The 14,162-nt window shown below is 43.6% G+C and overlaps 1 protein-coding gene across 1 annotated transcript in view; it reads left to right on the top strand.

Annotated features, from left to right (window-relative positions):
• LOC119421873 (rho GTPase-activating protein 23) overlaps nucleotides 1–14,162 on the top strand; it is an 85,988-nt gene that overhangs the window by 40,990 nt on the left and 30,836 nt on the right. The window lies entirely within an intron of this gene.

The following is a 14,162-nucleotide window of genomic DNA, read 5'->3' as shown; positions in this document are numbered from 1 at the left end:
GACCCCCAAACATTTCTTCTCCACCTGCTTTGACCCTCCAGAGGCCCACAACAGGTGTGACCTCCTGATCTCCAGCTGCTGTTTCCTGCCCTGATTTTATCCATTACAGCTGACTAACAACACAAGGTCACAGGTAAACGCTTGTAGGTCGCCATCTTCCACCTTCTCACCTTCTCACCTTTCACTTTTGCCTTTCCCGACTCCAATTAGCTGGTTTGATGTTAAAAAGGTGCGACTCCCCACCTTTTCCTCAGTGCCCTTTGTTTTGTTCAGACTTTGGACAGTGTCTGCCCTCTGGTGTCTGCAGACTGTTACTGCAGGTGGATTTACTGAAGATTAAAGTTAAATTAACTAAAGATTTTTCTACCTGGATTATTGAGCATGCATCAGGAAGTTAAATTAACTATCTTAACCCCTTTTTTTTACAATGAAAAGCTCCATTTTGTAGAATTTGCTCTCAGATTAGCCGTCTAGAATAAAAATAAAAACCTCTTCATCTCAGTTCAAAAGTTAATTCTCGACACTAAATGTATGTTTTTTTTTTTTATGTGACGTTTAGCCCTGAAAGCTTTGCCATGTTTAAAGTTGTGCACGTTCGTTTTAAACCCTGAAACTTTTAGCCAAACTTTATTAAACACTTATTTTTAAAGAAGTTTGAAACTAATTTTAATGGTGATTAATAAAAGCCAAACTTTTTTTTTATATAATCTTTTAAGAAAAACAAGTGACGCATCGTTTTCGGGATCGGTAAAGTTTTAAACCCCCCCGGAGGCGGAGCGATAACGTTAATGGTAATGCCTGTTTACTTTATGCACAGTTAGCAAAATATCTCATAAACTTCTGACGAGATTTAGTAAAACAAAGAAAAAGCAATCACTGGATGTTCATCCACAACTGGTTTTAGACTAAACCACTTCAACATGGCCGCCTCAGCAAAGTGAACTTTTCAAACACAAAAATGGCTAAAACTGTGATATTAAAACTGGTCAGTAGCTGAGAGTGATCCTCAATTTATACTCCGAGCGCTAATTGAAATCTGTGTTGACCTGTTAGCAAAATATCTTACAAACCGCTTGATGGATTTTTATGAAACTTTTAGGAATAAAACGTTGGACAGCTGATTAACTGGGGTAGTCATTCTTAACTGTGTTAATATCAAAAGTTAATTATTATTAAACAAGACAAAAATGGCTATACCAGACATTTGCGCAGATATTGAGCTAAATATTGACGTGGTAGTAGCTGAGAGTCTTCCTCAACGCATTCTCTTTTTATTATTTCCATAAATTAATTGGTGAATTAATTAGAGAAACCTTCCAGCAGAAGTTTCCTGACAAATCCGTTTCACGATTAGTTTGCGGTTAAGGGAACCACTGTTGTAGTTCGTGTGTTTTGTGTCAAAGCAGCCGTGCGTGATGACAGGAAACTTGTGTCGACGCCACATGTCGAGCACAGACGTTGTTGTTGTTGTTCCCCTAAAGAAACGTGGATTTCTCTGCAAGGACGGCTGTTTATTTCTGGTTATGTTGCGTTTTCATTGTGAGCATGGACCTCTGGCCGTCCTCTCGTGACCCGCTCTTGAGTTGTCGCAGCCGGCGTTGAGAGAAAACACCCCGTCATTGTGTCTGGAGTTTGATTTATTCACGACACCAGCGGTCGTCTGAAACTCTTCACACTTCTCGTTCCCGTCAGAGCTGACATTTCTTCGAGCTCTGAGAGGAGCGACTTTTTGTCTGACGAGGGGAGGAAACAGTGCTGGTGTGAGTTAATCCACTGACCGGCGGTCATGTTATGAATGGGATTAAAGCGTATGATCCTAATCTGTCTGTTACACCAGGAATCGTGCCTGGTGTTATCCTGCATTAAACCCCTCACCTTTTTTCCTCAGGTGTTTGTTGACAGAGCTGTGAGATCAAGGCAGCTCGCTCCTCTGAGATTAACAGAACACGGCGGCTTTTGATTTTCCAACGTCGAGGGTTTCCGCCTCGGTTCTGATAAAAAATCCGTCCGTCTCCAAGTTGCAGTTCGTCCGATTGTTACAGGACTGATGAGAAGTGTTCGCTCGGATCGCAGACAGATGTGCGGCTGTGGACCTGCGCGTGCACGTTTCAGCCAACGGGAGGCGTTTGAACCGTAACTTTTGACTGTTTTGTTCAATTTTTAAATGTTCCTTCTTCGTGCTCGTCTTCCTCTTCTGTAAATTCCCACCATGATTTGTGGGGAGCAGTGAAAGAAGAGGGTTGTGCATTTTTATATAAAAAAAAAAAAAAAGAAGTGAAAGACAATGCTCGTGTATTTCAGACATTTTGTTTAGTTTTCCACAACAGACCCACCATGGACCAACTTCTGCTCAGTATGTGTGGTTTCCCCACAGCCACGTGGTTACAGTTATTTTTTTTGTTCGTTCCATCACTCTCCGAAGACAAAATCCTCTCCTGCAGCTCCTGGATGGTCCCAGCAGGGCGGTTCTTCTGGTCTGAACCGCAGGAGGAGGAGCAACCCCCCGCCCCTTCTTACCGAGGGACCATAATTAAACAGTTTTGTGTATTTATACTCAGCTGTGACTCAGTGGGACATGTGGCCTGCATTTGTGTAAATGTGCAGAGGCTTCCTTTGTGCTCCTGTGTAAACGATGTGCACATATTTGTGCGAGCGTATTAGTCAACGCTGACTTAATAAATTGTTTAAATCACAGAGACTGTGAGGAGTGGGACGGTTAAACCGTTACGCATGAAAGGAAACGAGTCGGTCCTTTTTTTAAAATCAAAAGTACGAATGTGTAAACTAAAGCTTAAAACAACGTGCCGAAAATGTTCCTGCCTCAAAATTTGAAACCTTTTTTTCTTGTTTGTTTCCACTTATAAGTATATTTTTTTAATGTTATTGACCTGGCATTGTTAGAAATGTAAAGCTTATATTTTGTCCATACCGTATTTGAAGTGTTCACTTGGACCCATGTGACTTTAGTGGTGAAATGTAGCTAAAATATAATTTTTGCGACTCTTGTACTAAAGTGTCAGCTGCATTACTAAAATAAGTCTGTTGTGTGTTTGTTTAATCAGCTGAAGTTTGTGTTACTTAAAAAAAACCTCACTTATACTAAGTTGGATCCACTATAAGAATAACAATTTACGCAGATTATTTTTCTTTGAACCATGTTAAATCAGATTTATCTTCCCCTCTAGGGTAGCGTGGCCATGTTACGTGTAGAAACAGACAAAATGGACAACAGGGCAACCTGCTTGTAGAAAACGGCCTCCATTTCTCGTAAGACTTCGTGAAAACTGAATTCACTTCCAGATCCTGTGATGTTCATCTTCTCTTTGTGTGATCACCACTGAGTCAAACAAACGTAGCTTTGGGACGTTAACTCGCTTCTTCAGGTAATGGTTTTATTCAGATTTACCGTATTTTCTGCCGTACACGTCCTATTAGTCGCATCAGTCCAAAAATGTCTAATAAAGTGGAAAAGTCCATAAATACGTTGCTTCGCCGTATAAGTTGCATCTATTATGCGTCACCGCTGACAACCTGGAAATGTGGGCCGGTGGGTGTTGTGCCAAAAATCGATTGGCTGGCAAATGGTGGCCACGGGAGCGTGCACGGTAGGACTTTAACAAGAATTTAACAAGATTAATACTTAAGAACAATTATTTGTTTGCTGGACTTTATAGTAAAGATGTGTCTCATTTGAACTTGTACTTAATAAATGCACTTTAATTAATTAATCAATAGGTACTTTTACGTATTACATGACACAAAGGCATGCCATACTGCTTGACTGCCGTCGAGCGGCTGAAAATGGTAGTGTTCAATATTTTCAGTCAGAATGAATGAAATCATCTCAGCCAAAAATTGGTTTATAAATATGATAATTAAAACATAAATAAGTCTATAAGTCGCAGGGCATGCAGATTATGCAAGAAACCGCGACTTATAGGGTGAAAAATACGGTAGTTTGTTTTTCTTTCAGCAAACGGTGCCCTGTTTCTTTAAGCCTGGTAGAAAGACTCGCAGTTGTTTGATGTTTGTGTTCCTGTTGTTCCTCAGAGCCCAGACTACCTTTTCTTTAACTTTTCACCTCATCATTGTGCACAAACCTGTGTTTACCTTTTTTTGTTTTGGTGGGACGTATCCAGAGGGTACAGTCTGTACGGATGCCGGCCGTCTCCGGTCAAGTCCGTACTTGCCCAGCTGTGCGGCAGGTGAAACCTGTCTAACCTCACCGCTAACGGATGTGTTGGCTGCGCAGCGGCGTGGTCACCTGTGCGCTGCTTTCGCCCGTATCCCGGACTCCTGGCTGTCTGGTGAGAACCCTTGTTGCGTGTGAGTCCGGATCGGGAGGGTGGGGGTGTTTCTTCTGACTTAGTGCTCGGATGTAGGTGTCGCTGGGCTGTATGGGTGTATTATTTGAATAGGAATGTAACAGACTGGGAGTTCAGGTTTGATAAGAGGTCATGTTGACATCCAGCTGTTTTATTTTCAGCGAGGTTTCTCTTTTTCATTATCCTCGCTCACCGACCATCACCCTCCCCTCCTCTGTATTTTCCGCTCTTAACCAAAAGAGGATAACTGCAGCAGCAAATGTTTTCTTTTCTCCTTGTGCTGGAAATGATCTCTCTTCTGTTTTTTTTCCTCCGAGTTGGAGGAGGCAGGCCCGGCTTTTGTGAAGTTTAGCGCCGGGATCGCAGCTTCGTCGTGTTCGTGCAGCCTCGCAAACCCACACATGCCTCACATGTGTGAGCAAAGAAGTGTTTCTTTTGCTTCTTCTGCAGCAGACGGACTGAACTTAACATCAAACCAACCGGATCCATCTACAACATCTGGTCCTTTTTGGATTAGAAGCTCTGCTGCCGCACAGCTGTTCGTGTGCAGATGACAATCGGACCGGTTCCTGAAGAGCGTTTGTGGAAAAGACTGAGAAACGAACAAAAAGAAGGTGAAAGAGAAGCTGATGCCTGTTGTGATAAAGACACAGACGTTTGGGATTGATACAAGGAGATGAAGTGATTTGCTTGGAATTGGAGATACAGTACTGAGGGGAGGACAGAAGAGAGAAAAAGGGGGAGGACGGTGGGAGGGAGGACAGACACAGGATCCAACCCTCTGGGGGCAGAGGTGTGCGTTTTAGGGAGGTGGGCAGAACATCACCGGACACAGGAGGGACGTGGTCAGTTCTCCACGTGTGTCTGTAGTGAAACCAGGTCTGTCTGGTCCCTGCACCACACTCCTCCATCTTCTGCCCAGAAGTCCACCTTCTGCGTCCTCTGGGCCTGATCCTGCAGAGCTGCTTCATGCAGGTCAGGAGCGACAGGCTGCGGTGTGGAAGATGTGGGATTAAACTTTCCGAAGCGATGAATCCGGAACATGGAGACCAAACATTCACACTTGACTGAATAACCGGAGGGAACTTTGGTCTGTTGGTGTTTTTGCGTCTGGACTTGGTCCTCGACTCTTTCAGGCTGGTGGTGGTGAGCCACGCGAGTCTGGCTGAGCTCACTGCACCGATGCCTGCCGCCATGCTCCCGTGTTCTGCGCCAGCCCGGTCGGACTGGAGCTTTCAGAACCCGGTGGGGGTGGACTGCAGCTCCCCCGAGCCTCGCTGCATTTGGCTGGCCGTTCTCCGCGGAGCCACGAGCCCAGCGCCGCCCTCCACGCAGCGCCAGAGGGTAAGAAGAGGTCACCATCTTCATCAGAGCAGGGTTTAGATGGAGGGCGGTAAATGATGACGTTTCCTACTTTGAACCGATTGTTAAATCCATATTACATTTTAAAACTTGCACATTAATGTGAGTTAAAAAGTTGTTTTTGTGATTCTGCTGAAGTAGCATCGCGCTCAGTGATGGTAAGAAGAAAATTAATTAAAATTAAAATTTGCCAGCCTTGTTTTTGTAACTGTGGGCCATTGTAAGTGATGAGCGCTCAGCTGTGGACAGCTTCTGTAAAGTTGTCGTGCTGCTTTCAGGCTCCGACAAACTCTAACGTAAATATATCTGTTATCAATTATCTGACTGGCTTCAAGCCAAAGCTGGGTTGCGACGACCCGTGGCATCACTTATATCACCACTGCAACACAGATCCAGACTTTTTAAGGAGTTTAAACTTGACTTTTTATTTTCTCATTATTTTGAGTTTTTAATCAGATGAATTATCTTCGAGGAGCTGGGTTTTCTCGCTGAAGAGACATTTGGTGACATGTTTCAGTTTGCTGCTGAATCTTTGAACTTATAACCTATTAAGACGTAAAAAAAAAACAAAAAAGTGCAATAAAAAAATATTTTTTTTCCTCATATATTTATTGTAAACTTATCTTTACAGCACCAGTTTTCATTATGTCAGTTGAGTTTTAGTTGGAAGTTTTGTTTTTTTGGCCCACCACTTGCTAATTTTGATTATTTTGACCTAAACAACTTTAATTACTTGAACAAATGTATGTACGTATTTTTATATACGAGACAAACAAAGAGGTTTATGAAGCGGCACTCCAGCGTGGAAGCTATTAGAGGTGTGTAAACTTCATACCTCGTAAAATACCTCAGAATTCAAGGCATGTCTTTCCAGTTGGATGTGATTCACCTGGAATATAACTTCCTTTTGTCTAGCTTTTCGTGGCGGTTGCTTTCCTCCCCTCACCTCCGCCCTTTCATGACTATTTGACACAGAAATGCGACAATCAGGAATGCAAGTGTGGGGGAGGAGAGGAGGACCCAGCTGTGACAAACACGCCGTACACTGTTTGTTCTGGGGCTGGAAGCTGGATTGTATTTTCAGTAGAAGTGAGCAGAAAAAGCGATTGTCACTGAATGCTGCAGAAACCGCCGTAATGACGATTCGGGATCGCCACATCGGCTCTTACAAACAAGAAGTTTCACGACGTTAACTTTGAGATGTCTTTGCTTTGCGAAGAAGTCACGCTCAAACAGAAACGATTACTCGAACCGCTCGTTGTGACATCAACGCAACCGGAACCGAAGACTCTAGTCGTAATTACGGGGCTGTTCTTCTTCTGCATGCATCGTTGCAATTCCTACGTCCACAGGTTGTTAAATTTCTTTCCGTCTGCTGATATCTGTGCACTCATGTCCACTGGTTATCCGTTACAGCCGAACAGTTAATTCCAATTGCAATAATATCGCGATATGATCACATGATCTGGGTACGTGACTTGTGAGTGGACAAAGCAGGGTGCACAATGGCGTCGGGCTCAACAGAAGCTGACACATCTGAAAGTTTGGTACCAAAGAGGGGCAGCACGTCCGCTGTTTCAAATTATTTTGGCTATAAAAAAAGAAGACGCTGTGCAACGACGTGTTGTGCAGAACCTGCCTTGCTGCTGTTCCTCTCGAGGTAACACCACGAATCTTTATCAACACTTTAAAAAAAAAACCGCCACAAAACCATTGGTTGCACGGCTGGAATGACGGTCCCTAAAACTGAAGCTCAGAGGTGACGGAGCGTTTGCTGTTGTTGCTCCCAGGTTGTGGAACAACTTACCCTCGAGTGTCAGACAGACCTCTTCTCTTCTTGTTTGTAAATCTCTTTTAAAAACACACTTTTATTCTTTGGCTTTTAACACGCGAGCTTATATTTTATGGCATCTTAACACACCCGCCGTGAAACTGGTATGTGTATTTGTTTCTTTGTGTATGTTTTTATTGTCTTAATTAATTTGTCTTATTGTACAGCACTTTGGCTACCCATGCGGTTTTTAAAATGTGCTGTAGAAATAAAGTTGATCGATTGATTGATAGAATGCCAACGACCAGTGCTTCAACTTAAAGTAAGCAAAGTAGCAGCCGACAGGAATCACTGACCCAACTGTTCGAAGGTACGAACATAATTCAAAACGGCACGTGGAAATGACTCGAGCAACAGCGGAGTTCACAGCGAAAGACATTAATACAGTGACCAAGCCTGAGTTTACAGCTTTGGTAAACACAATGGATAAGCTTGACAGGATGCCCTCACGCACACATTTACCCAAGTTGCTATCCCGGAGCTGTACACAAAAATGCAGAAACGGAGTTGCAGCGGAGCTGAAAACTGTGGAGTTTTTTGCAACTGAAGCAGATTTATTGCTTGTGTTCGTTGAAAAATCCATGAGAAGAAGACGATGAAAAATAACCTCATATTCAATCGCAATACTCAGGTAAAAAAATCGCAATTAGAATATTTTCCACAATCGTTCAGCCCTAATTAGGACGTAGGAAGTATTGTGGTGTGGTCTCTGTCTGTAAACGTTCTTTTGTCTGGCCCATAACGTCTGGTGAGAAAACTCGATACATACATTCATCATCACTAGACGCAGTGTCGTGCACTTTCCATCGCTCCAGCTTCAAGGACAAGGTCACAAACCAAGGTCAGAATCAAAACTAGCTCTTAGCTCGTCCAGGTCACAACTTCTGATCCGCTCAAGATAGTCGAGTCGAATTCATTTATAAATCACATTAATTACAGCTGTTGCCAACGTGCTTAACAATAAGATCAAGGATAACAAGATGTAATTAAAAGCATCAAAAATAAAAAACTATGAGAAACAATGAAAGGTTAAGTCAAATCACACTGTTGTGAAAACAGGTGTGTTTTGAGGAGATCTTTAACAGCAGGGAGTGACGTGGCCTGTGTTGTTGGGGGGGCAGATTGTTCCAGAGTTTAGGGCCTGATCTCCTCTGAGCTTCAGCCTGGTTTTTGGTACAACCAAAAGCAGCTGGTCTGATGATCTCAGCACCCGAGAAGGAACATATGGTTGAAGTAGGTCAGAAGTATGATGGTATAAGGCCATTTATGCACTTAAAGGTCAGTAAGAGAATTTTAATATCAATTCTGACATGTACGGTGTCAGAGCCAGTGAAGGGAGGACTAAACTGGTGAATGTGCTCAAACCTGTGAGTTCCTGTTGAGAGCTGAGCTGCAGCACTTTGGACGAGCTGGAGACGTGAAAGTGACACCGGACTGACCCAACATAAAGTGATCTAGGTTGTAATGAAGGCGTGGACTAGTTTTTCAAGATCTGGTCAACGCGGACTTGAGCTCAACCGTCTGCCTTAACTTTTTTGTAGAACGTATTTAATCTGTTTATTAAGCTTAAAGTCAGAGTCTAAAGCCATCTTGAGATTTGTAACAGACTTAAAGATAATTTAATGAAACTTGTTACTCGTGTGCTTCATCACTAAAAAGTGTCACATATGTCACGACTCACATTTTAGCTCAGTTTATTGTAATAATGTTATAGCCGTTAATCTTAGTTAGCTGTGATGGTCGTCTTAAATTGAATTGACTCCAAAGCAGTTTCATTTGTAGCCGTACATCCACCGGTTGTTTCCTGAAAGTTTCATTACAGTACAGTGGCTCGTGTGATATTTTGGTAACAAGCAGACAAAAACTTCACCGCTGGGCTTTGGTTTTTGGTGACGGGCCATAAAAAGGTAATAAAATCAGAGAAGAAGGACCATTTAACTTACACAAACTGTATCATTTAGGGTTTTTTTTTTTTTGCTCAAAGTGCAAGTAAAGCAAAGTTTTTGTGGCTTTTTTCGCTCCTTTCGTTGAAGCTAAAAGTAGAAGTGACCAAAACAAAAAGTCCCGGGACGGTTTTAAACCTTTGTCACGCTGTAAAACCTATTCTAAAACCGCTGCTTCTACTGGAAACAATTCCACAACAGAATCCAAATGATAAAACTGACCATCGTCTTCATCACTGGCAGGGATGCAGTTTTCAGTAGACACCAGGAAGGCACCGTTTGTTTTGCTGTCCAAGTAGAAAACCCTGTTTAACGGACATTTTGTCGTCTCCTGCTGACCTGTTTGATCTGACAATGGGGTTGGACTAGTTTTTGAGCACACATGCTGCTCATATTGACTCACGGGGGCAGGCGTACACAGCTCCACATGACTACTTTAAGTGCTAAATGTAAAACTGAAACAAGTCTTCAAGGGTGGTTTTTGTTACGGGTGTTCAAAGCGCTGCTGGACTTTGAGCTATGTGTCTTCTCGAGACCTAAGATGCTGTTGGGCTCGCAGAGGTGCTGGAGTTCTCCTTCTGTGTGGCCGGTAAGTCCGTTATCGGCGCGAGGTGGTTTGGACTTTCATCGTTCCCTCGGTCTCGGCCCGGCTCGGAGCACGGCTGCCAGGATTAACGGCCCATCAGCGTTCGCAGCAGCCGTAAAGCTCCACTTTTCAAACATGTTGCAGCTCTCAGCTGTTTAAAAGAGCATTATTGTTCTCCTCTGCCCGGGGTTTTAGCAGGAGCCGGGCTCCCCGGTGGCCGCCGCATTCCTCCACGCCGCTTTATCTCTGGATGGAGACTGGAGCGTTCGTGCCTACCGACCCGTACGTTACATCTGACGAATGTAAATTCAGCTTTATTACAATATCATGTACTGGAAAAGCTTCTTACACACAAAAACATCCCTTTTTGCACGATATTAAGAAAGATTATCAGGAAGCACACTGATAACTTTTTTGCATTTTTTTCTACTAATAAGGCTTCAAATTTTGGCGCCACATTCTGCCAAGTACCGTATTTTTCAGCTTATAAGTCGCAGCTTTTTTTGCATAATTTTCATGCCCTGCAACTTATACATCAAAGCGACTTATTTATGGATTTCCCCCCTTATTTATAAACCAATTTTTGGCTGAAATGACCATTCTTATTAATTCTGACTGAAATATTGAACACACCAATTTTCAGCTGCTAGATGTCCCTCAAGTAGTATGGCATGCCGTTGTGTAATGTAATAAGTAAAAGTGGCTATTAATGACACAATCGGCTTGCCATATCCTGCCGCCTTCGTCCAGCTCACTTGGAGCAACCTTCAAATCAGCTTCATTTTGCTGCTCCGCCCCGACGAAATGAAGCTGATTTGACCATATAAGTGCATTTATTAAGTAAAAGTTCAACTGAGATGCACCTTTACTCTAATTTCAAGCAAACAAATAATTGTTTTTAAGTGTTAATCTTGTTAAATTATTGTTAAAGTCCTCCCGTGCACGCTCCCGCTGCCGCCATTTGGCATCCAATCGATATTTGGCACAACACCGGCCCACATTTCCAGGTTGTCAGTGGTGATGCATAATATACGCGACTTATATATTATTAATTCTTCATTATTATAATTGGTGTTTTTTTTCCCATAAATTTTACTCCCAAGCACTTTGATAACAGTTTCTGTTTTAATTATGCTCTATAAATAAAGTTGACTTGACGGCGAAGCGACGTATTTATGGATTTTTCCACTTTATTAGACATATTTGGACTGATGCGACTTATAAGGCGGTGCGACGTGTACGCTGGAAAGTACGGTAGATGTGCCATTACAGGACTCTGCTCTATTCCTATGCACTCTTATTTATTTCCCACCTAATTAAAATCGTGAGAAATCTCCTCAGGGTAGATCCTGCTACAACTAAACACCCACTCAAAGCAGGAAGGCTTGTGTTCGAGCATTTCTGCACATTGAGTTTCTTCCATTGAAGCTTTTCGTTTTCATGATGCGCTCGCGCTTTAAGGAGGTTCATTAAACGACGCTGGGATGCTGTTTTTTGTGCTGACCGGCTTCACGACACAACTTTTTGTTGATCGGGGCAACATCCATGTTAAATAGTTTAGATTTCCACAAGGAGAAAGGAAAGTATGTAAAAACGAGGCTCTCCTCGTCTCCGTTTCAAGTCTGCTGCGGAAGTTCAAGATTAGCCTGAAAACCAAACCGCAGGAAAAAGTTTCCATGAGCCCTCGTAAGTCCTGGACAGGGTATTCTGTGCCAGCGTGGTTCTGGTTCTGGTTCAGACGAACCTGGAGGTGAGAGGTGGCATCAAAGGTGTTTGTTGGGCCTGAGGGGGCGACGGCCGGACCCGACAGAACAGCCAAGCTGCACAACGCACACGGTCCAGAGAGGCAAAGTGGGATCCGGTCCCGGCTCAGACCCAGTCAGACCCCGTGTGTTTTGGGTAATCACAGGGTTTGGTATTCCCAGCGCCGGGAGGGGCCATGTGGTTGAAACTGGCGTGCTTGAGCCTGTCCCTCGCTGGGGCCCGATACTCCTCCTCTCCATCGTCTTCATCCTTCACTGGCCCGGTGCTCCCTCCCTCCGATCCACCACAGTGTGTGTTTATACTTGTCCAAACCGAACCGCTCCTCCTCAGGAATCCACTCTTGACTCTTCCTTCATTCGTTCTTTCATTTTCTCCTCACCCCCCCAATCGTTTCAATTTTACGCACGTCTTTGTGCTGCCGTCTTAGCGCACACAAAGCTTCTCGGCATGCCTTCAGAGAGAACAGCTGTGGTTACTTACATTGTTTAGATTGTCAAACTAAAAATGCGAGTATCGCAAACACTCGCGCCAACCGGCAAACCTAAATACGCCCGACGATATTTTGGACCTCAGTGGAAAGTGGAAGGAAGAGAAAATGTGCGGTAAAAGTCAGAGCAGCCGGATTTCCATTGGCACGGTCACTTGTCTAATGGGAGGAAGAGGAGGTAGAAGAGAGGAGGAATAGGAAGTGCCTCGGCGATGAAGAGTATATTTATAGGAGCGGCTGGTTATCCCGCCTCGCAGGGTTACCCCACTTCCTGCCTCAAGCCGGCCACTTCCTGTTGTTGTGTGGCCTCGCACAAACCTGCCAGATTGTGTGTGTGTGTGTGTGTCTGTGCATGTAGTTGATGGTTTTACTGCGTGTTTGTGTGTTAACATGTAGAAGTTCATCTCTGATTCCGGGAGTTGTTAATGTTTCATTTTACGACTCTGATTGTAGGGAAACGGGTGATTATTTATTTATTGTATTTTTTTTATATATAACCATGAACGAAACCAGTTGAGGTTGTTTGCACAGAGCAGCTGCTGCAACGTCATTGTAACAGTTAAGATGGCAAACTGTTTATTAGGTAACAGGTTTTTTTGCTAACAGGAGGGATGGAGTTTGTTTATTGTCGGTCTGCAAGATAACATTTTTGTCTCCAAGATTCAAGAAGTTGACTAATTCAAAGTTTGTGTTTAACCTAAATACGCTCAAGACAACAAAAGCAAGTCGACGTTTATTAGACGTTTTAATATTAAGCGTTCCAAAAATACAACGCGCTTTCCCAACACGTCGTATTTTATTAAAGTGAAATTGCGCCATAAACTGGAGCAGCTTGCTGAAGAGTAACGACTAGTGTGACTTCTTTTTTTTTTTTTTTTATACTTTTTGTTCTTCTTTTACTCGTTGAATAATAAAGTGCAATAATTGAAAAACGGTCGTGAGCAGAAGAGTTCATAAACCGTCTTTGAGCCATTTTACTGGACGTTTTGTGACGCATGGATTTTGTTATAATGGCCGTGAAACATCTGGACAAATCGCCTTTTCTTCTCTGAGACAGACGACAAAGGACGTGCAAACACAAAAACACTAAACCCACAGGCTCAATCCCATACCCCTCTTGTTGTGTGAAGTAACCTCTTCGCCACTGTGCCACACTTTGAAATGATTCATTATTTTAGTTTGACCACAAACGGCGGTTTTTATTTTAATTTGTTTGGTAACTAGCGACGTGTTTGACCTCTGACCTTCGCCGCTCCCTCCTCCGTCACTGTTTGGTCAGGTGATGGTGTTTGACTGACAGGTGCGGGTCGTCGGTGCAACGCCAGGGTGATGTTTCTCACATGTGTCTGTCAGCTGAGCTCTCAGGGCTTATTACGCAGCAGCAGGAATGAGTTATCTAGAGGGTGGGTGGAAGTCTGACTTTACCTCCACTCTGAGCCCACAGCACTTTGGACCTTCATCATCCTCATCGTCACGGTCGCCGAGGTCGAAGGCCCAGATTCCCTCTTTGGACCTGTCTAGACACGAGCGCTTTCTTGTAGCAGAATTCCCCGCATTCGCCCCTGCAGGCATGTTTATGGACTATTGTTCTGGAGTTGTTTGGCATGCGGGTCGGACCGGACTCTGCGCTGCGTCCAGAACCTGATGAGGAAGCTGCTGATGAACAATCCAGCAGTCGAGGGTTCATGTCAGAGTGCAGAGTCACCTCCAGCTTCTCGTGCACTGCATCTCCAAATGGATTTGTTTTTCCACTCTCTGTGCTAATAATAAAAGTGCAGTTTCCTTCGGAGTTCACACTTTGCTTCTTCTTCATCATTAAATGGGATGTTAATACAGCGCCTGCGCACGTTTATCAAGGTGACTT

This window comes from Nematolebias whitei, chromosome 15, assembly GCF_014905685.2.
Source record: "Nematolebias whitei isolate Nwh7 chromosome 15, NemWhi1, whole genome shotgun sequence".
NCBI classification, from domain to species: Eukaryota; Metazoa; Chordata; class Actinopteri; order Cyprinodontiformes; family Rivulidae; genus Nematolebias; species Nematolebias whitei.
This window is presented reverse-complemented; position numbering and strand designations above follow the sequence as displayed.